This window comes from Podarcis bocagei (genome assembly GCF_964188305.1).
Source record: "Podarcis bocagei genome assembly, chromosome: 5".
NCBI classification, from domain to species: Eukaryota; Metazoa; Chordata; class Lepidosauria; order Squamata; family Lacertidae; genus Podarcis; species Podarcis bocagei.
Window position 1 is genome coordinate 7,549,985 of NC_138129.1, and position 20,785 is coordinate 7,570,769.

Consider the following 20,785-nt stretch of genomic DNA (forward strand, 5'->3'; position numbering starts at 1 on the left):
GTTGACATTTATTAAAAGCGAGCCACTCTTGTCATTTTGCACCACCTGCGGGATGTTCCCCATGTCTTTTGAAAGTTATTAGTAATTTATTAAAGTTATAACTTCCTGCCGTTCCTCCCAAAGGAGCCCAGGGCGGCATCAAGGGCTGAACCTGCATCCAAGACAGCACATGCTGATAAAAACTGGTTTTAGATTTACAAAGAAATAAATAAAATAGGGATGATCACTTCTTAGGCCATGCTAATTTTAATACAGAAGAAGCATATTCTTTTCTTTAATTCATCGATGTGAAGCTTGAAATGAGGAAAAGCAATTATAGCGTAAATCATGCAAGTTCTAGAATTACTATAAATATGAAAAATGGAAGATGCAATCACTGTATAGAATGGGGGGGGCAAAACTCATTTCTTACTTCTATAGCATATTGCTAAATAAATTGCAACAGACAAAAGGGCGGTCCTTCTTGAATTCATGTACATGGTATTAACTTAGTGTTTGGATTGTTTGTTATGAAAAATGCTGTTTTCAACATTGTATTTGGAATATACATGTCTTTTTCCGTTGTATATAAAGTGATATAAATGACTGAAGTTTTTTTTTAAAAAAGACAGCACATGCTTTTGTGTTAATGCCCTCCTTATTCCATAAACTGTTACCAAAGTGGTATCAAGACCTTTTCCATTGCTCCCGTGATTGGTGGCTAAGGTGTTCAGTTTATACCTATGAATTCCACCACCACCCCATCAAAAAATTGTTGTATCCTCACCAAAACATCTCCTCTAGGTACCCCGGCCCTGTAGCTCAGGGCATCAGACAAATGTCTCTTTCACCAAATTTGCACTATGGGTCAACGATACTGGCCCCGCCTCACAAGGCTGTCACATGAGATAATAACATTGCCAAAGCACTGAAAGGTGCTTGATAAAACTACAATGACGAATGCAAAACAGCTGTTGGCAAAAATAAGCCACGCTTCCGCTTGGACCCCAAACAAACAGGATGTCAAGATCACCTAACTCAGGCACCTTATGGTAAACCTTATCTATTCATGGCATCGGCTTCTGAGAACAGGGCTGTTTCAGGGGACGACTCTCAGCTGGATGAGAAAACTTCAATGCGCAGAATAAATGAAGGGAAAAAAATACCCGTGCCACCAAATGTTAGGATAAAAAGGCTTAGCTTGGAATCCTGTTATGCAATTCTGTTAACATCTGCCAAGCTGACGACAAACTCTGTGGATTCCCTCTGCGGCTACGTTAATATCAAAACCAGACACATGCTCCCATGAATCCCAGGTGCTTGCCTCACAGAATGTATTAACACCACACAGCGAGAAGCCGGAAACCAGGCCAATTCAGCAAGCACAAGGATGTGAGCTGGGAGAAAGGAGGGGGGGGGGGAATTAGCCAGACCACACCCGAAGAAACAGATGATGGCAATTAGAAATCGGATTGGGATTTGAAAAAAACAAAAACAAAAACTAGCAGAGCTGTAAAAGTCTGGGATCATCTCCCTGGAACAGCTGTGGAATAAAGAACCTCAATGCACCCAAGACAGTGATAGGAGCCTTTACGGAGAATATCATGCCATTTCCATTCCAACGATGCCCATTCCAGTTACAACTGCAAGGAAACCCTTGCCAGGACGCAACAGGATTTTCTGGGATTTTTCCAGCCCTGGAAAATGGAACAACGCTCTGGAACAGCCATTCCTAGCTTGTAGGTAGTGTCATGCTGCGTACGGGCTCTGCCGACGCAGCTTGCAGCTTCTACGTGAAACCTTATTTCCTGCGCTTGTGTTGCCCTGCGAGAAATCAAAGGGGGGGAAGAGAAAGCCCTGAACGATGTCTCTGCACCTTCCGACTTGCCAACAGCTTTCCCAGCCTGTTGCAACCGGCAAGAGATTGCCACCTGAGATTCTCTCCTGTGTGAGAGTTTGAAAGTCCTTTGTGCTGTTGGCTGTCCGAGGCAGGAAGAGGCAAGGATAAGACACAAGGTGGAGGAAACGGAGTTGAGAAAGAAAGACAGGGAGAGGAGTCTGGAGGGAGAAAAAAAGGGGAGATGGGGAGGACTGCGCAATGGCATCGCAGAAACCTGTTGCATGGAGGAAGTGCTGAAACTGCATTGGAGGCTGATGCGTCTGCCTGGGAGAGAGGAACCTCCTTGTACTTCCTGGCCTAACCTGTGTTGACCTTCCCGCAGGTGCAAGACTGACCGATATAGTCCTGGGTTGCTAACCTCATTTCCTACCTCCTCCTTTTTCATCCTCACCTTGGGAGAGGAGACATCTTTGTGTGTCTCTCCTGAAGAGATGTGTAGCTCAAGGCGACTCCACCTTAGGGAACTTTCCCAACCCACATGCATTTCCTGTAATAAACATGGCTTTTTCATTCTCCTAAACCAGGCATGTCCAAAGTCTGTTTCGGGGGCCTAATCTGGCCCCTGTGGCAGTCTATTTCCTGGGGTAAAAAAGCTCAACAACTTTGGTCGGCCCCCACGGCCCTTCACTTAATCAAATCCGGCCCTCATTGAAAAAGGTTTGAACACCACTGTCCTAAAGTCAAGATCTCTATGTGATTGCAAAGTGTGCCCCTCCAGCAGGGATTTAAGTTCCAACTTCTGCCAAGCATTTAAACACCAACCCCCCAAAAGGGGGGGGGGATGAAACTCAGATGGGCTGCAGAAAGAGAAGAGAGCACCGAAAAATAAAGGGGGTAAAGAGAGAATGGAAACAAAAAGTACACACTGAACAAAAAAATGGCAGCAAAAATGTTTTAGTGTAGTGGTGCAACCCAGATGAACTAAAGCATGGGTAGGCAAACTAAGGCCTGGGGGCCGGATCCAGTCCAATCGCCTTCTAAATCCAGCCCACGGATGGTCCGGGAATCAGCATGTTTTTACATGAGTAGAATGTGTCCTTTTATTTAAAATGCATCTCTGGGTTACTTATGGGGCATAGGAATTCGTTCACCCCCCCCCAAAAAAAAATATAGTCCGGCCCTCCACAAAGTATGAGGGACAGTGGACCACCCCCCTACTGAAAAAGTTTGCTGACCCCTGAACTGAAGCGTAAAATGCAAGAATGGCCCTTAAGAGTCATTCATTCTCCAGTCCTGGCTTTTTCCAATCGATGGGCAACCCAGTGGCACAGGCGGGGAGAATTTATTGCAGGCTTGGAGAGGAGATGGACGTTCTGGGACCGTGACAGGGAGGGAGACCTAATACTGCCTGCCTCTCCATCACTGCCTGGCTGCCTGGGCCACTAGTTGAGGCAGAAATAAAATAGGCTTTCTGATCTTCTCCTCCGTAAGTGTTCTAGGGGCTCACTCAGTGCTCTTCTCTGATCTGCCACTTCTGACTCTGTTCAGTGAAGATTGCAGGGTGGGGAGGGGGGAAACGGAACAGAAGACCTTCTGGATGCAAAGCATGCACACCGTGGCTTGAGTGACAGCCTCTTCCCCAAAATAAATGTCTGGAAAGACGGACGTCTTTCTAGGGGGCCCTAGAAAGCTTTACAGAGTTAAGGAGTGCAGACATATGCAACCTTCCGTAATTCATAGAATTGTAGAGTTGGAAGGGACCACCACAAGGGTCATCTATAGTCCACCTTCCTGCAATGCAGGAATATTTTGCCCAACGTGGGGCTTGAACCAACAGCCCTGAGATTAAGAGTCTCGTGCTCTACTGAGCGAGCTATCCACCATGAGCCTTCATCCACCCATCTTCCCCACAAGTCTTTACCCAACCCATTCTGGAAGCAGAAGGCATTGGGGAAGATGGAGTGTACAGAGCGATGTGGAAAGGTACAAACTAGGAAGGAGGGAGCCTCCTCGGTTGGAGAAGTGATGCATGCTGCTGCTGCTGCTTTTGGTTGGAAAAGCAGCATGTGTCCTGCTGCAAAACAAGACTGGCCCTAAAGTGCATTTGAAGTAGAGATGGCTCAGTTTGCATTGAAAGGAACATCTACCTACAGTGGTGCCCCGCAAGACGAATGCCTCGCAAGACGGAAAACTCGCAAGACGAAAGAGTTTTCCGTTTTGGAGGTGCTTCGCAAAACGAATTTCCTATGGGCTTGCTTCGCAAGACGACAATGTCTTGCGAGTTCCTGCTGGTTTTTTTCCCTCCCCCCCCCCCTTTTGCTAAGCCGCTTATCAGCTGATCCGATCAGCAGATAAGCTGCTAAAAGCCGCTAAAAGCCGCTAATAGCGCGCTAATCCGTCAATGGGCTTGCTTCACAAGACGAAAAAACCGCTAGACGAAGAGAATCACAGAACGGATTCTTTCCGTCTTGCGAGGCACCACTGTATTTTGCACTGTCCAATGTGTGAACCAAAACACAGGCATCCCTTTGAAATGTGCACTTCTCTGAATATGGCAATGCAGTTCTCCACACAAGCAATGTGTACAAAAAAATGCATATACTAAAGTGTGCATAAAAAACACCCATCCCTAACTTGAGGCCAGAACTAGTGATTCATCATAAAACATGGGAGCAGGGCTACTAATCCTGTGTTTGCCTTTGAAGAGAGGGGGGGAGGGGCTGGTCACTTGCAGGGAAGAACCAATATGTGTGTGCAGGAAGGCCAGGGAATTAACTACAGTGGTACCTCTGGTTACAGACGATTCAGGTTACAGACGCTTCAGGTTACAGACGCCGCTAACCCAGAAATAGCACCTCGGGTTAAGAACTTTGCTTCAGGATGAGAACAGAAATCGTGCAGCAGCGGCGCAGCGGAGGCCCCATTAGCTAAGTGGTGCTTTAGGTTAAGAACGGTTTCAGGTTGGGAACGGACCTCCAAAACGAATTAAGTGCTTAACCCGAGGTACCACTGTATTCCCTCAGTCATTACTGGTAGTCTGAAGCTGGTCCTCACTCTAGCTGAGCTCCAAGACCATGTTTCCCAGGGAAATGGGGAAAGTTGCTGCCGGGGAAGGGTTAAGCACACACAACACAAAACGATTCCACTTCCTTCACCTTTAGAGGCAAACGCAGGATTGGGAACTCTACATTTGTTGATGAGCATCTGGTTTCACCGTTTGGGCAACTCCTTCCTGTCATTCAGCAGCCTCTCTATGCAACTCTGGGCTTCGTCGGTCAGAGATGAGGCTCGCACGAGCATTTGCACAATCACCTTTCCCAGAATGCAAACAGAGGTGAAAGAAGCTAGCCAGGTTCACTGCAATGCTTTCAATTGAGTTTTTTTAAAAAAATACGCATAGGAATTTATTTAATCTCAACTCTAAATATTCAATACAGTGGTACCTCGGGTTGCAGACGCTTCAGGTTACAGATTCTGCTGACCCAGAAATAGTACCTCGGGTTAAGAACTTTGCTTCAGGATGAGAACAGAAATCGTGCGGTGGCGGCACAGTGGCAGCGGGAGGCCCCATTAGCTAAAGTGGTGCTTCAGCTTAAGAACAGTTTCAGGTTAAGAACGGACCTCCAGAATGAATTAAGTTCTTAACCCAAGGTACCACTGTACAAATAAGAAACAAATAATGGATTGAACAAAGTAATCCTGTTTGCAAAAAGGACTTCTACTTGTGCAGCAGAACTTCCCCTCCTGCTCTGCCCCCAGCCTTAGGATCTGGGGGCAACATGGGAAGGAGAGGGGGACGTTGCCTTGCGCAAATGTTAAGTCCTGGAGCAAATGGGAGGGCTTCGTTCGATACAACCCCAATATCTACATTCATGCACATACACCAAGAATATCATAACTCACGCTAAACTCCGAGAGCCAGGCTGAAAGGCTGCAAAGCACAGTGCTTGAGCGTGCAAGGAATTTGGATCCACTTGTGTTGGACACAGAGAACTCCTGGCCACATGCTGCCCCTACCAGCATAGAAGGAAGGCTGGAAAGGCTTCAGGGCTGCCTTGCCCCTTGACTTCCCCAGTGCTCACAGGAGGAAGCTGCGCCGGACTTGCGGACTTGCACTCAGCAAGCACAGCAGCTCTTTGCTGGAGGAGGGAGCTGTCTGTTGGCAAGGGCTTCTCCCCGCTGATCTCTTTTGGTGGCTAATCTTCCTTCCCAGCTGCTGGGATATCTTACGCCTAATAAACATGCACTGACAGATGCTTTCAGTGGAAATCCCAAAGGAAGGCGACTCCGCAGGAACACGGAAATAGACGAAGCTCGTGCTTTATCCCAGGTCAATTAGCCTATCTTGCCCCCCAGTATGGTTTATTCCAGCCTTCCCAAACCCAGCTCCCTCCAGATATTTTGGATTACAGCTCCCAGCCAGCACATCTGGTGCTTGTAGTCTAAAACACCTGGTTAGTTTGGATTTGTAGTGCAAAACACCAGAGGTTGAGGAAGGATGGTTTATTCTGACTGGCTGCAGCCTACGAATATCTTGGGGGAAGGTTTCGCCCAGTCCTGCTGACCAAGTGGTAATCCCAGAAGTGATTTATTAGTGGCCACAAACAAACAAAAGTACAAGAGAGAGCCTTCGATGTGATTAATCACACCATCTCTGAAACTTACAGCATTGCTCAACCAGTATTTGGGGCTTCAATTCAAGGCACTGTGCTTTTAAGCAACTTCTAAAGCCGAAAAGACAAGCTGCTTGGGAAGCTCAGCAGTAACGGCTTGTCTCTTCGGGATCAACTTAAGCAAACAAATGGGGGGAAATACCCAACTAGCAAGTTATTTCCGTTATCACGGGTCCCTTTAGTTCAAACCCATTGGCCGCAGTCTGAAAAAGGTCACACGCCTTGGCTATTCTTTTTGGGTTTTCGGAGCACAGAGAATCTCCAGACTTTAGAGTGGAGAAAGTGTGAGACAGCAATAGTTGGGAGGAGAAGGGCCCTTGCTGAGATTCCTGCATTGCAGGGGTTTGGACAAAGTGACCCTCGAGGTCCCTTCCAATTCTACAATTCTATGATTGCGATTACAAAAAATGGTCGGTCCCTAATTCTGCTCCCTAGGAGGCTTCTGAAGGCCACCATCCACTTTCAGTGGGCTGAATGTGGCTTTGCAGATTGCAAGCGCTGCAGACCTGGCCTAGCGAGGGCACACGAAAATCTGCAGAGGATCTGCCCAGCAGCAGAGCAAAGGAGGAAGTTCATTTTGGGTAGCTAAAATACCGGGGCAGTTTATCTCAAAACGCCCTTTAAAAAGAGGAAGGAGAGAGAGTGTGTTAATTGCGAAGAGGAACAATCTGAAAATGCGGAAATTTCCCAAGACAACAAAATAAGGACCCGTCTCTTTGCTTTGAAAAGGGGGCGGCTCCCCCTTTTTGTTCTGGGGAACCTGGACTCGTACGCAACAGATTTAACAGCGCAGTTCAAGAGTCACTGCCGCCCGGTTTCCAAATTGTGGCTTGGTGATTCGGCAGTGTGACGTTCAAAGGGGTCGCCAGGAGCCAGCCCTACGCCGCACAAATTAAGTTTAAAAAAACTGGAATTCCAAGGGGAACGGCGACTATAGCATATTCCACTGGAACGGCCAAAAGCCACGCAAAAAAAAAAGTCGACGATTTCTTTCCACAAGCTTTCCCTGGAATGTGACCTAGTGATAGCTTATTGGGTCTTTTAATTATTATTATTATTAAAAAGAGAATTTGACATTGTTCGCTGCTTCAGCATTTTACTATTAAAGCAGTATATGAATTTGCAAAGATACACACACACACACACACACCAAAAAAAAACAACAACCACCCACATTGCTCAGTCGGTAGAGCATGAGATTCTTGATCTCAGGGTCGTGGGTTTGAGCCCCACAATGGGCAAAAAGATTCCCAGGAAAGTTGCCTCACATCCAGAGACGACCCAAAACACTTTGGGGCATATCCAAACGGCATTCACCTCTCCTACCACAAACGTGTGGTAAAAATACATGTTGGTTAACTAATTGTCAATTTTTGCCATTCTTTCCTGGCCCCACAAGAAACTGCCAGCTGAGGTAGGCCGCCTCTTCCAGCCTAACGTTAGGACTGGGCCTAGTTCTCATCTAATTTCCTGGGCATCTTTGCCCACTATGTACTTGGGATATTTTCACCGCCTGGAAACCAGAGGCTTAATTCTCACACAGAAAACCACGGGGTTTGAATCCAGCCCAAAGGCCACATTCACACCATATATTCAAAGCACGATGATGCCACATTAAACCGTCATGGCTTCCCCCAGAGAATCCTGGGAAATGTCGTCTGTTCAGGGGGCTGAGTGGCGCCAGGAAGGCCGCCATTTTCTGCATTGCCTTCTGAAGAGGACTATAAAACGACTCTGGGAACTGTCGTCCTGTGAAGGGGAATAGGGGGTTTCCCTGAACAAACTATATTTCCCAGGATTTTGCAGGGGGGAGTGTTTAAAGCAGTGATCCCCAAACTTGGCCCTCCAGCTGTTTTGGGACTACAACTCCCATTATCCCTGACCATTGGTCCTGCTAGCTAGGAATGATGGGAGTTGTAGTCCCAAAACAGCTGGAGGGCCAAGTTTGGCCGTCACTGGCTTATAGTATATGGCACAAAGTTGCGAATGACTTCTGGCTGTGCTGTGGAAACTCCCCTCGCTCTCCTCACACACCCATCTGCTGTGGGGATCCCCCCCCAAACAATTTTTTGGGGAGCAATAATAATTTTATTATTTAATATGCCACCCCCATCTGACTGGGTTGCCCCAGCCGCTCTGGGCGGCTCCCAAAAAAATATTAAAACACACAATAAAACATCAACCATTTAAAACTTCCCACTTGGAGTAGATTTGGGAGCGGGGGGCGGCGGCACATGGTGGGATTTTAGGGAAAATTTTGATATGTGAGTAGGAATCATTCTGCTAGGCGACTCCTGTCAGATCCTGTAACCACCTCAGGTCTTCTTAAAATAAAAATAAAATAAAAGCAGGCAACGAAAAGGAAGCCCCTACATCACAACACAAAACGATGACTAATCCAAGCGGAAAGGAAATTCGCTTACTGCCTTTAATATACTATTAAGCTAGAGGGACAATTAGAATAAAATAGCTTCAGGAAACTCACAAACTATTATTATTTTTAAATTTGTATACCGCCCTATACCTGCGAGTCTCAGGGCAGTTACAACATAAAATCATAATACAGAAACACAAAATACAGAGTAATAATAATAAAACAAACAGACTACTCGGACGCTGAAGTTATGTAGCCGAATCCTGGTCAGAAAATAAAATAAAATACAATTGTAACCTGACAGTATGATGTGTTCTGCCACTACCCCATCTTGAAAGAGAGTTAACGTGAACAGAGAAATGAAAATAATCTGGAGCAGAAATCCTAAAATGTGAAACGTCATATGAATATTTAAATAAAACGGATAAAAGCAGCAGCGGATTAATATGTTCCGGGAGAAGTTTATGGGCTTAGAAAGCAGAAATGGGCATGGGGGAGAGTTGCCAGTTACTGGAAAGAGGGCAACGTGGGGTTCGGACAAAAGTTCCCGGGGAGGAGAACGTGGCATAACTGGGTTTCTCCCAGTTCACCCACAACGGCTGCTGGCAGAGGTGCGAAACCTCTCAGGGTGACCTCAGTGCCGACACGGAGGAAGGAGATGGCAAACTGGGTGGTTGCCATTGCACCCAAGGAACGCATTGTGGTGAAATGACACCAAATGCCTCGAGCGCCATCTTTGGCCACAGCCCCCCTGCAAAAAGAGCAAGGTTTGCAGTAACACCACGCACAGGAACCGCTTCGTGCAAACAGCTTCCCACGCAGAAGAGGCACCCACACAATTTTGTCTTCCGAGGAGCGACGGTGGCATGAGCACGGCGCTTCAAAGAGGGCTTATTTCTGTGTGCCGACCGAGATGCGGCGCATAAGCTTGAACCGAAGCATCAATATGATAATCCACTTAAACATCTATGCATTTATGATCCCCGAAAGAGGAGGTTGGCAGCCGGCAGGGAGGAGAGAAACGGAGGTGGCAGAAGCAGCTAAAAAGAAGTCTGGTAAAGTGAGCAGAACAAAGGCATGGAAGGAAAAAGAGGTGGGGGGGATATGAAGAGGAAAATGGAAGAGAACAAGCAGAAAGCATTGAGACAAGGACGGGTCACACCAGCGTAAAATAGGATATGAAATATTTTTTCCAGCTCTGAGCACAAATATTCCCGAAACGCCAAGCTTCTGAGTAAGCAGAAATTCCCCTAGTTATGAAGACACCGGAATACAAATGTGCATTAAGGGAAATCATTCGGGAATGAACTACAGCATAGCACTGAAGTATTTAGAATATGGTTTTGACAGGAAGGCCCTTAAATGAGGCAGACAGGTAGACATTTATCTGCCCACAGTTTGTAAGAACTGCCTCCCTGCAAGGAAGCTTTTGCAAACAGGTAGGGGAAAAGCTGGTTCTTTTCCCCCCTGGGGCAACGGACACATGAAGTTGTGGGCAGGTGGTTAAAAACAAATAAAGCCCAAACACTGTGAAACAAGTGGATTCTGTTTGCAAAAGCTGCTGGGCATGGGCAGTTGCAGAGACACCACCCCGTGGTGAAAGGCTATCTTGCCCAAAGTCAGAAGAAGACAACCGTGAGAGCATGGTAAAAAACGTTCCAGGTTAGTACAGGTTCCCTTACCTGTTCCGTGGCTGGCAGGATTCCATCTAGCCATACTGAGGTCTCTCCAAGCAGACTGATGTCTACTTGCAGGGCACGGCACAAGACATTTTGCAAAAAAGGAAGGGGGGGGGAAAGGCAGATAGACTCGGGGGTGATAGAACAAAAAGGGGAAAAAAGGAGGAGAGGGGAAGTGAATGTCTTGTTACTTCACAGGAAAGGGAGTGGCAAAGGAAATGGCATAATCTAAATGCAACGCTAAAGCCCTTTTTTGGGAAAGCCCCGGCCATCTCTTGTGAAGGCTTCCTAGAGACAGGAAAAGCTGGTGGCCGCGCAGAGAATGAAGAGAGGAAGTGGTTGAGAAAACGAGTAAGAGTTTGGGGGGGGGCACAGAACGGCGGGGTTTGGAACAAGAAAGAGAGAGCGTTCTGTGTTACGTTCTCTTGCCGTGCCGCAAAACTCTTCAGCAAAAATATGGCAAAAAATAAGCATTTTTTTTTTTTTGCAAATATGGAGGTGCATTCATCTAATCGCCAACTGGTTTTAAAATATTGCAAAAATAAGCATATTTTTTTTTTTTTGCAATTATGGAGGCGCTTTAACCTAATCGCCAAAGCTGGTTAAAAAAATATATCGCAAAAGGTCTGGATCTGCTGGCCTAAGCAATGTGGCTGAGCTCTTGGAATCCCAGGTGGCAGCTGATGGCATTTTATCAGCGTTGGCTGCCATGCCTGCTTTGAGTGCCACAGGAAGACAGAGACCAGGCTGTTCTCATTCAGACCATGCAACTTCCAGATCTGCCGACTGAGAGGCATTCTATGCCTTTGGGGCGAAATGTCTGGAACTTGTAGCTGGTGCAGAATGAGACAAACGGCTTGCCAAGTGATGTGAGCACAGGAAAACAGGGAGCTGCTTATACAGAGTCGGACCACTAGCCCAGATGGCTCAGCATTGCTGACACAGACTAGTAGCATCTCTCCAGTTTTTCAAGGAGGGGACATTTCCAGTCCTACCTGGAAATGTTGGGGAATGATCCAGACACCTTCTGCATGCAAAACATCCCTTGCCTATGTCCAGGCATGTCCAACTCCCAAGAGACTGTGATCTACTCCCATTATAAAAAAACTGACAGTGATCTACCAAAGGTGGCAACTAAACGGGGGGAGATTTGCCGAGGGTTGTTTAGCTTTTTTGAGGGGGGGCCCAAAGCTGTTTCTCAGTGATCACTTCCTATCGTCCCGCCATCTACCTGAAGCACCCCGGTGATCTACAAGTAGATCGTGATCTACAGGTTGGACATCCCTACACTGTGTCTGATCTCTAAATCCTAAAACAACTTGGGTCCTAATTATTTGTAGTCCCATTATGAACCTGCCCTCCCTTCCAGCTCTTGGGGAGGTTCACCTACAGCGGTGGTGTCCAAACTTTCTTCAAAGAGGGCCAGATTTGATGGAAGTGAAGGGCCGTGGGGGCCAACCACAGCTGTTGACCTCTGACCTTTTCTTAGGATTGAAGTTGAGCTTTTTTAAGGATTTTACCCCAAAATTGTTGAGTTTCTTTTTAGGATTGAAGTTGTTGAGGTTTTTTTGGGATTTTACCCCAGGAAATAAACTGCCACCACAGGGGCCGGATTAAACCGACCAGCAGGCCGGATTAGGCTCCTGAAACGGACTTTGGAAATGTCTGACCTACAGACTCCATCCAACTAAGTCTGGCTTAGCCTCCGTGGGGAAAGGGGTCTTCTCCTGGGCAGCCCCCAAACTCTGGAACTCTCTTCCAATGAAGATGTGAGTAGTCTCCTTCCAGGTGTCTAGTTCCCTTTCCCCCAGAAGGCTTTCATTCACCTTGTTACGGTAAAATCTGGGTGCGGGGCTACTCTGCCACCCAGCTCGTCGGACTAGGTCCGCGGGTCCCTGCGGAAGAAAATGAGCTCAGCCGGAGACAGGAGCAAACTGCAGAAGATCAAAGTTTATTGCGCAACAGGTTCAAGACAAGATTGAACAGCGAGAAAGGGGTGACATGAACTTTTGAAACTTCCCTCCATGTCCCAGAATACAGTGCAAAATACATCCTAGTTACATCATGAATACATTAAGAAGAGGTTGGGTTACACAGGATTAACATACGGAGGAAGGAGGGGGGATTATGCAGAGCTGGAGATATGCGCAGATAAGCACATCCTGAGTACCTGATGAGAAGAAAATGGTCCATGTATGCATGGTCTGCCACCTGGCATTGCCCGGAGGACAGGCTTGGCAGAGTGATTTGACAGGATTAGGGTCTTGACACCTTGCTTGAGGGATTATGGAGGACAGGGGAGGTGTCATGGGGTCCTAGAGAAATTGAGCAAATTGGCACGTTGATTTTCTATGAATTTTATAGATTTTAGTCCATTTTGACATTGAGAATTGGAAATAAATGGATATATTGTAGCGAAGGAGGTGAAGAAGACATGCCCCCCCCTTCCGTATCAGTCTGCATGGCATGTGTCGAGTTGCAGCTCGGCATCCAGGGAAAAATCAGTCTCACACCATGAGGGGTTCCGAAATATGGCTGCTCTAGGGCTTGGCAGCTCCTAGGGCTAATGCAGCACAGCTTTTATTGTGTGAAATCAAAAAGATACAAGCCAAGGAAAGATACAAAATACAAGCCAAGCAATTTGTTCTAGCCAATAGATAAAGACATGCGCACTAGACCGTGCGAGCGATCAGGCCATGCTACGTTAGCCAATCATATAGGACAGCACGAGCTGTTCACGCGCTGTTCATGCTCCAAGGATGCTTCTAGCTATGAGATCACCCTGCAACAATAAGAACTTTGCTCATGCTCTCATATACAAGCAATCATTTTCCCACAGGCATGCCTACCTGTGGGTACCAGGCTAGTAGCTAAATGCAAGCCTGCATTATACCACTCACCATCTTGCACAAGATTTCATTTTTTCAGAATGGGAATCACAAACTTCAATGCTATGAACTAAGCACTATGTATGTCCCAGCTGTTATCTGAATGTATCTGAAACTGCTTTATGAACTCTTTTCATATATGTTAATTGTTCAAACTATTATTATTATTATTTTAATATATGCAATTTGGTTTGGTTTGGATTGTGACAATTGCCCTTAGATGCTTCAAATGAAGGGATTAATAAATGAAATTAAGAATAATTTCAACGTAGCCAAATGACACAGCAAGGGTACTTAAACAAAAGCAAGTAACACCAAATAGTTTTCCATAAATGTGTTGCTGATTTTAACCTCAATCCCACACAGTTTCAGGGCAGTTCTGTGAACAGGTTCTTTCAAGTAAGCCCCACCGGGCCCACTCACTTCTGCATAGGATCAAGGCTATACAGCCCCCACAACATTCCAACAAAACACAGAAAATATGGGCTGATGCTGTGAAGAATATGTTTTCCACTAGCTAAATATACGAGCTGTTACAGTTTGTGGCCATTATGAATGGGTGGTATCCCTTGAGCTGGAGAAGGAGCAAAGAGGTTGAGAGAATTGCTTTATAAAGAGTCTTGGCTGTGATTAAATATGAAAATCAGGTGAAACCCACTAACTAATTATACATTTCCACTACAGCTCTCATTGCCAAATAAGCTATGTCCCTCCAATATACTCTTGACTAATGAATGGAGTCAAATAACTGCCATGATAAATAAAAAACACCCTTTTTTGGTCGGGTTTCAAAATGCAAGTTGCTTCAGAACCGGCTTCTCTCTGCTTTCCAAATCACAACTTCTATGTGGCTTCTTTGCTGTCTCCAAAGCCCCTTTGAAATCCAGTTTAAATCCATACCATTTCTATGCACTGCATACTGCCATCAGCAGGGGTATATATCCCAACTTGGCTTCTGCAGACAGCTCCATGCATGATATTTCTCTGGGCAGGAGCTACAACAACTCTGGACAATATGGGACTAGGATGGAATCTACACGCATATTAAAAACGCTGTAAAAATGCATTTAAAAAAAAAAGTTTTGAAAAATATATTGTATTTTGCATAGCTCACTGTTGCCATCTAGTGTCACATTTGTATATTGCACTTTACAACACATTTAAAATGGGTTTTTTTGCAGCTGTGTAGCTGCATCCTTAGGGACGCGGGTGGTGCTGTGGTGTAAAACACTGAGCCTTGGGCTTGCCGATCGGAAGGTCAGCAGTTTGAATCCCCACAACGGGGTGAGCTCCCGTTGTTCGGTCCCTGCTCCTGCCAATCTAGCAGTCTGAAAGCACATCAAAGTGCAAGTAGATAAATAGATACCGCTCCAGCGGGAAGGTAAACGGCGTTTCCGTGCGCTGCTCTGGTTCGCCAGAAGCAGCTTAGTCATGCTGGCCACATGACCCAGAAGCTGTATGCCGGCTCCCTCAGCCAATAAAGCGAGATGAGCGCTGCAACCCCAGAGTCGTTCGCGACTGGACTTAATGGGCAGGGGTCCTTTATCTTTACCTGCGTCCTAGGTTATCTCCAGGGACCCCTAACCATGTATACCCCTGCCTGGTCACTTCATTCCCTCCGGAGAGATGCTCTTAGTATAGTTGTTTGCACTGGAGCAGGCATAGGCAAACTCTGGCCCTCCAGATTTTTGGGACTACAATTTCCACCATCCCTAGCTGACAGGACCAGTGGATGATGGGAATTGTAGTCCCAAACATCTGGAGGGCTAGAGTTTGTTTATGCCTGCTCTGGGCCTTTGGTGTGGTAGCACCTGCCCTATGGAATGTGCTTCCAACAAGACAGTATTGAGCTCATCTCTTCTCCCAGGTGTTCACAGAAAGGCGATCCAGTTATGTCGATGCATCAAGCTGCTCTAACAGAGGCAAAAGAGCCAGTGGCCAACTGACCGATTGACTGACTGCCCAGTTCCTCACTGACCTTCGCACAGTTGAGACCTTGAAGCAGAGCTCACTTATTCACATCCTGATCTGAGAGTCACCGCCACATGAGAGAAGCCCAGCCCCACAGGGGGGAAAGGCGGGTGTCAGAAATTGTGGAGAAAATAATTTTGAGGATCTCTTTGAAAGCACCCCTTTGGCCGCCAAGGTGGATCTTATTGTTGTCTGTTAAGACCGCCCAAGAGCATTCAGCTTACTTCTGAACAAATTCTCAGAAGCTCCAAATCACTTCGCCCCTTCGAAAAGCTGGTTATCACAGCATCAAGAGCAGCCGTTTTGCCAAACTCATTAAACTAAATAGCTTTAATTGGATTTGAAATAAATGTGCAATTAATTGTTCCTGCTTTGAATTTCACTGTGCCGTTATCTTCCTGAGTGGGCAGTGCAAACCACTATTTTGAATAAAGCTATTTATAGGGTAAGGGACGCGGGTGGCACTGTGGGTTAAACCAGAGCCTAGAACTTGCTAATCAGAAGGTCGGCGGTTCAAATCCCCGCGACGGGGTGAGCTCCCGTTGCTCAGTCCCTGCTCCTGCCAACCTAGCAGTTTGAAAGCACGTCAAAGTGCAAGTAGATAAATAGGTACCGCTCTGGCGGGAAGCTGAATGGCGTTTCCGTGCGCTGCTCTGGTTCGCCAGAAGCAGCTTAGTCATGCTGGCCACATGACCCAGAAGCTGTACGCCGGCTCCCTCGGCCAATAAAGCGAGATGAGCGCCGCAACCCCAGAGTCAGTCATGACTGGACCTAATGGTCAGGGGTTCCTTTAGCCTTTACCTATTTATAGGGTAGGGGGCGCTGGGAAGGAGTTTAAGGAACCAAAGGAGCAAAAAACGATTTGGGAACCACTACTCTAGGTTAGAAAGGTTCAGGAAAAGAAACACGGCAGTAGAATCGTGGTCCAGTTTCCTTTCGAAGCAGAGGGTAGGCCAGCCAAGTGAAGACGAAATGCATGCAGAAATCTGTTACGAATGTTTACTACAGGAAGCAGCAGTGACATTTGCGCAGGTAATGCGCAGATTGTTGTTGTTTAGTCGTGTCCGACTCTTCGTGATCCCATGGACCAGAGCACACCAGGCACTCCTGTCTTCCACTGCCTCCTGCAGTTTGGTCAAACTCATGTTTGTAGCTTCGAGAACACTGTCCAACCATCTCGTCCTCTGTCGTCCCCTTCTCCTTGTGCCCTCCATCTTTCCCAACATCAGGGTCTTTTCCAGGGAGTCTTCTCTTCTCATGAGGTGGCCAAAGTATTGGAGCCTCAGCTTCAGGATCTGTCCTTCCAGTGAGCACTCAGGGCTAATTTCCTTAAGAATGGTTGTGTTTGATCTTCTTGCAGTCCATGGGACTCTCAAGAGTCTCCTCCAGCACCATAATTCATAATGCGCAGATTACCCTCCCCTGGAATATTAAGACAAGGGCCGCCTCGGTTGCCTTCTTAGCACACATGGAGGAAATTCCTTTTTCAACAAGCTTTTTAAGCCTTGCTCTTTCCCCAGTTTGGAACTGTCTTTAAGGATGCAATTATGGGGGGGGGGGGAGGCAGTTCAAAGCAGGGCTGCCTTTCCAGAGTGTGCTGGGTTCAGCGGGTGCAGAATGCAGGTTAAGCGGTGCAGGTTACAGAGATGGCATCAGGCAAAATCCTTCCCACATCCCTGAGCCGGATCATAACTCCACATTCCCTGCATCTGGGATGGGGTGCGGCGCCTCTGCCAGTGGTTTTCAACCTTTTCGAGTCCACAGCACCCTTGACATAACCACAGTCTTTCTGTGGCTTCCCTGTGGGAGCTACTCAGACCAGGGTTCCGTTACAGGACGCGTGTAAATGGGGATTCCCCCCATTCGCCCCCACCCTGACCCGTTCTGCCCCCCCCCCCCCGCTGGCTCCCCTGAATGTTCCTCAGAGAAAAGGAAAGAGAGAGATAACGCAGGAAGATATATATGGGCTGTAAGTTAATGGTCGCCCCCTCTAGGGATTCACTGGGCATTCCTCCAGTCTCCCCAGGGTGCCCCTGCACACTGGTTGACAACCCAGGCCTGACTAATAATAATAATAATAATAATAATTTATTATTTATACCCCACCCATCTGGCTGGGTTTCCACAGCCACTCTGAGCGGCTTCCAACAAAGTATTAAAATACAATAATCTATTAAAACATTAAAAGCTTCCCTAAACAGGGCTGCCTTCAGATGTCTTCTAAAAGTCTGGTAGTTGTTTTTCTCTTTGACATCTGGTGGGAGGGCGTTCTACAGGGCGGGCGCCACTACCGAGAAGGCCCTATGCCTGGTTCCCTGTAGCTTGGGCTTCTCGCAGCGAGGGAACCGCCAGAAGGCCCTCGGTGCTGGACTAGGATTCCCCTCCAGCCTCTAGGGCCTCTCTGGGGATTAAACACTCCACACCCCAGAACTGTCCTAATCCACATGGATGGATTGGGGAATGTGTTCCCCACCCACTGTGAGGGAGCCCATTCACAGAGGATACGGCTATCAGCCACAATGGCCGAGTTCTCCTCTCAGTTTGCTTGGCATCCGTCTGTCTTGGCAGACAATGGAGGTCTGTACATTTGGAAGTGAAGTCAAGAGTTACACAGCACCTGCTGTGGCTGTAGAGACTGATACAGGAGAGACATGTTTTGTTGCAGCTGGGGCAGAGGAAGGCGTCCGGTTGTACTCCTGCATAGGCACCATGCCCTTTCTTTTCTCTGCACTCCTCCCAGCGGTCATTCCTCCTCTGGTCACTGCGATGGACGCAGAACCTGGCTGTCCCATCATCTGGCACTGTGGTCATCTGCAAGGGAATCCCGCATGGAAGGGTTGACGTTGCCAGCCTTCGTGCCTCGTTTGCAGATATCTTTGTAACACAGAGTTGGGACTTCTCTGATTAGGGCTTAGTTAGGTTACGTTAAACCCCATTAAGTCTGAGATACAGTGGTGCCTCGCAAGACGAAATTAATTCGTTCCGCAAGTTTTTTCTTCTTGCGAGTTTTTCGTCTTGCGAAGCACAGTTTCCCATAGGAATGCATTGAAAATCAATCAATGCGTTCCTATGGAGACCGTCCGGGGACAGAGGGGAAGCGCCGCGCGCCTTCCCCTCTGTCCCCGGACCTGTTTTAAAGCAAGGGAAGGGGCAGCGGGGAGAATCGCTTCTCCCCGTTGCCGCCCCTTGATTCAAAAAGGGTCCGGGGACAGCGGGGAAGACGCGCTGTGCTTCCCCGCTATCCCCGGAGCTTGTGGGGCAAGCTTCGTTTTGCAAAGCAAGCCCATAGGGAAATGCGTCTTGCGAAGCGGCTAAGAAAACGAAAAACTCCTTCGTCTAGCGAGTTTTTCGTCTTCCGAGGCGTTCATCTTGCGGGGTACCACTGTAATCTGCATCATTTATTGCTTTTCTTCAAGGAGTTCAAGATGGCATTCATGGTTCTTCTCTTCCTCCTCAAGGAATCCACACGACAACCCTGTGTTGTAGGTTAGGCTGAGAGGCATGGCCTGGACTAGGGTCACCTGATGAGTGTCATGGCTGAGGTGGGATTTGTACCCTGGTCTCCCAGATCCTAGCCTGACACTCTACCAGGCATCCCCAACCTGCGGCCCTCCAGATGTTTTGGCCTACAACTCCCATGATCCCTAGCTAACAGGACCAGGTCAGGGATGATGGGAATTGTAATCCAAACCATCTGGGGGGCCGAAGGTTGGGGCTGCCTGCTCCAACCACTAAACCACACTGGCTCTAGGTGACACCACCGGTTTTGTCACCAATCAAGATGACACCTTTTCACTAACAGAAGCTGATTATTTTTCTACTGAATTGTAATGGGAGTGGCTCATATTTTTTTTAGCAGTGAGATTCGTTTGCATTTACAAAGACGCCATCTGTGTGTTTCCTTGTAAGCGTAGTTCTTCCTGTTTAGCAAACTCAGCTTTGCAAATAAGTCTGCAAGGTATGGATGAGCCTACCAAAAATAAAAAATAAAAAAAATGTGCTACTGGCTGCCTGCCCACAAATAGTCATTTGTGACTTTCAAAGCAGCAGGGAGAGAAAGACGCTTTTGTAACCTTTTATTTTTTATCAATGAATGCTTAGAGGACATTGCCATTGGGCCAGCAGCTGTTTACAAGCCTGGGCAAACCTGTGATTGACAAGCAAGGTGGGCCATGTAAAATTTACAGAGGAAATGCACTGCATTTAAGCAGAAATATTTATCTTTTTAAAGACTACTTATATGGCTCCTATCTCCTTCCAAACCACAATGTCCCGTCCAGCAGACACGTGAGAAACAGAAGCCACCGTAACAGAGTGACGTAGTAGCTAGAAAGTTGGGATAGGCTCTGGGAACCCGTGGGGTCAAATCCGAACTTGTCCATGAAGCTCTCTCATTCATATCTATCTATCTATCATCTATCTATCTATCTATCTATCTATCTATCTATCTATCTATCTATCTATCTATATCTCTATCATCTATCTATCTATCTATCTATCTATCATCTATCTATCTATCTAATAAATGTTCATAATGTACAAGGCAAACACATACATAAGTATATAAACCACGTGTCTGAAATAGTACAGAACAATCCTGAAGCCATTTTGACTCTCCCAAATTGACCTCAAATCTTTCTCTGCAAGGAGGAAGGAAATGGGAAAAGCTTTCCAGTTGTCTTTGGACTGTAGGGGCTTACGCTTCCCTTTGCAAATACAGTCTGGCAAGTATCTGTTAAGCTGAGCACACTATCAATAGGAGCAAGAGATTCAGGAACTAAGTATTTACCACCTCCAAGGAATGGCCAGGCTACCCGGAAAAGGCAAGCATATAAGGCATTATCAGGTATCCTGGCAGACAGGAGAGAAACAACACACTCAAATTTCTGCTGGGGACCACCTCTTTCTGTGATGTATGTATGATGTTTTTGGGGGTGGTCTTGAGCTACAGGGGAGGCAATTTCAAAAGTCTATACAGTGGTACCTTGGGTTACATACGCTTCAGGTTACATACTATTCAGGTTACAGACTCCGCTAACCCAGAAATAGTGCTTCAGGTTAAGAACTTTGCTTCAGGTTGAGAACAGAAATCGTGCTCCGGCGGCGCGGCGGCAGCGGGAGACCCCATTAGCTAAAGTGGTGCTTCAGGTTAAGAACAGTTTCAGGTTAAGAACGGACCTCCAGAACGAATTAAGTACTTAACCCGAGGTACCACTGTATAATCAGGGATGCGGGTGGCGCTGTGGGTAAAACCTCAGCGCCTAGGACTTGCCGATTGCATGGTCGGCGGTTCGAATCCCCGCGGGGGGTGAGCTCCCATCTTTCGGTCCCAGCTCCTGCCCACCTAGCAGTTCGAAAGCACCCCTAAGTGCAAGTAGATA

At 47.1% G+C, this 20,785-nt stretch overlaps 1 protein-coding gene across 3 annotated transcripts in view; it reads right to left on the minus strand.

The window, feature by feature from the left end:
* Positions 1-20,785, minus strand: part of RGS19 (regulator of G protein signaling 19) — a 65,689-nt gene that overhangs the window by 27,440 nt on the left and 17,464 nt on the right. Inside the window, exon 1 of one of the 3 annotated variants that reach the window (XM_081196744.1) lies at positions 10,549-10,674. The exons of 1 other annotated variant lie outside the window; for it this stretch is intronic. The gene's annotated coding sequence lies outside the window, so the exon portion shown is untranslated. Of the gene's footprint in view, positions 1-5,722; positions 6,139-10,548; positions 10,675-20,785 lie in introns of those variants that run through there. One more of the 3 variants, XM_081196746.1, reaches the window with a different exon arrangement.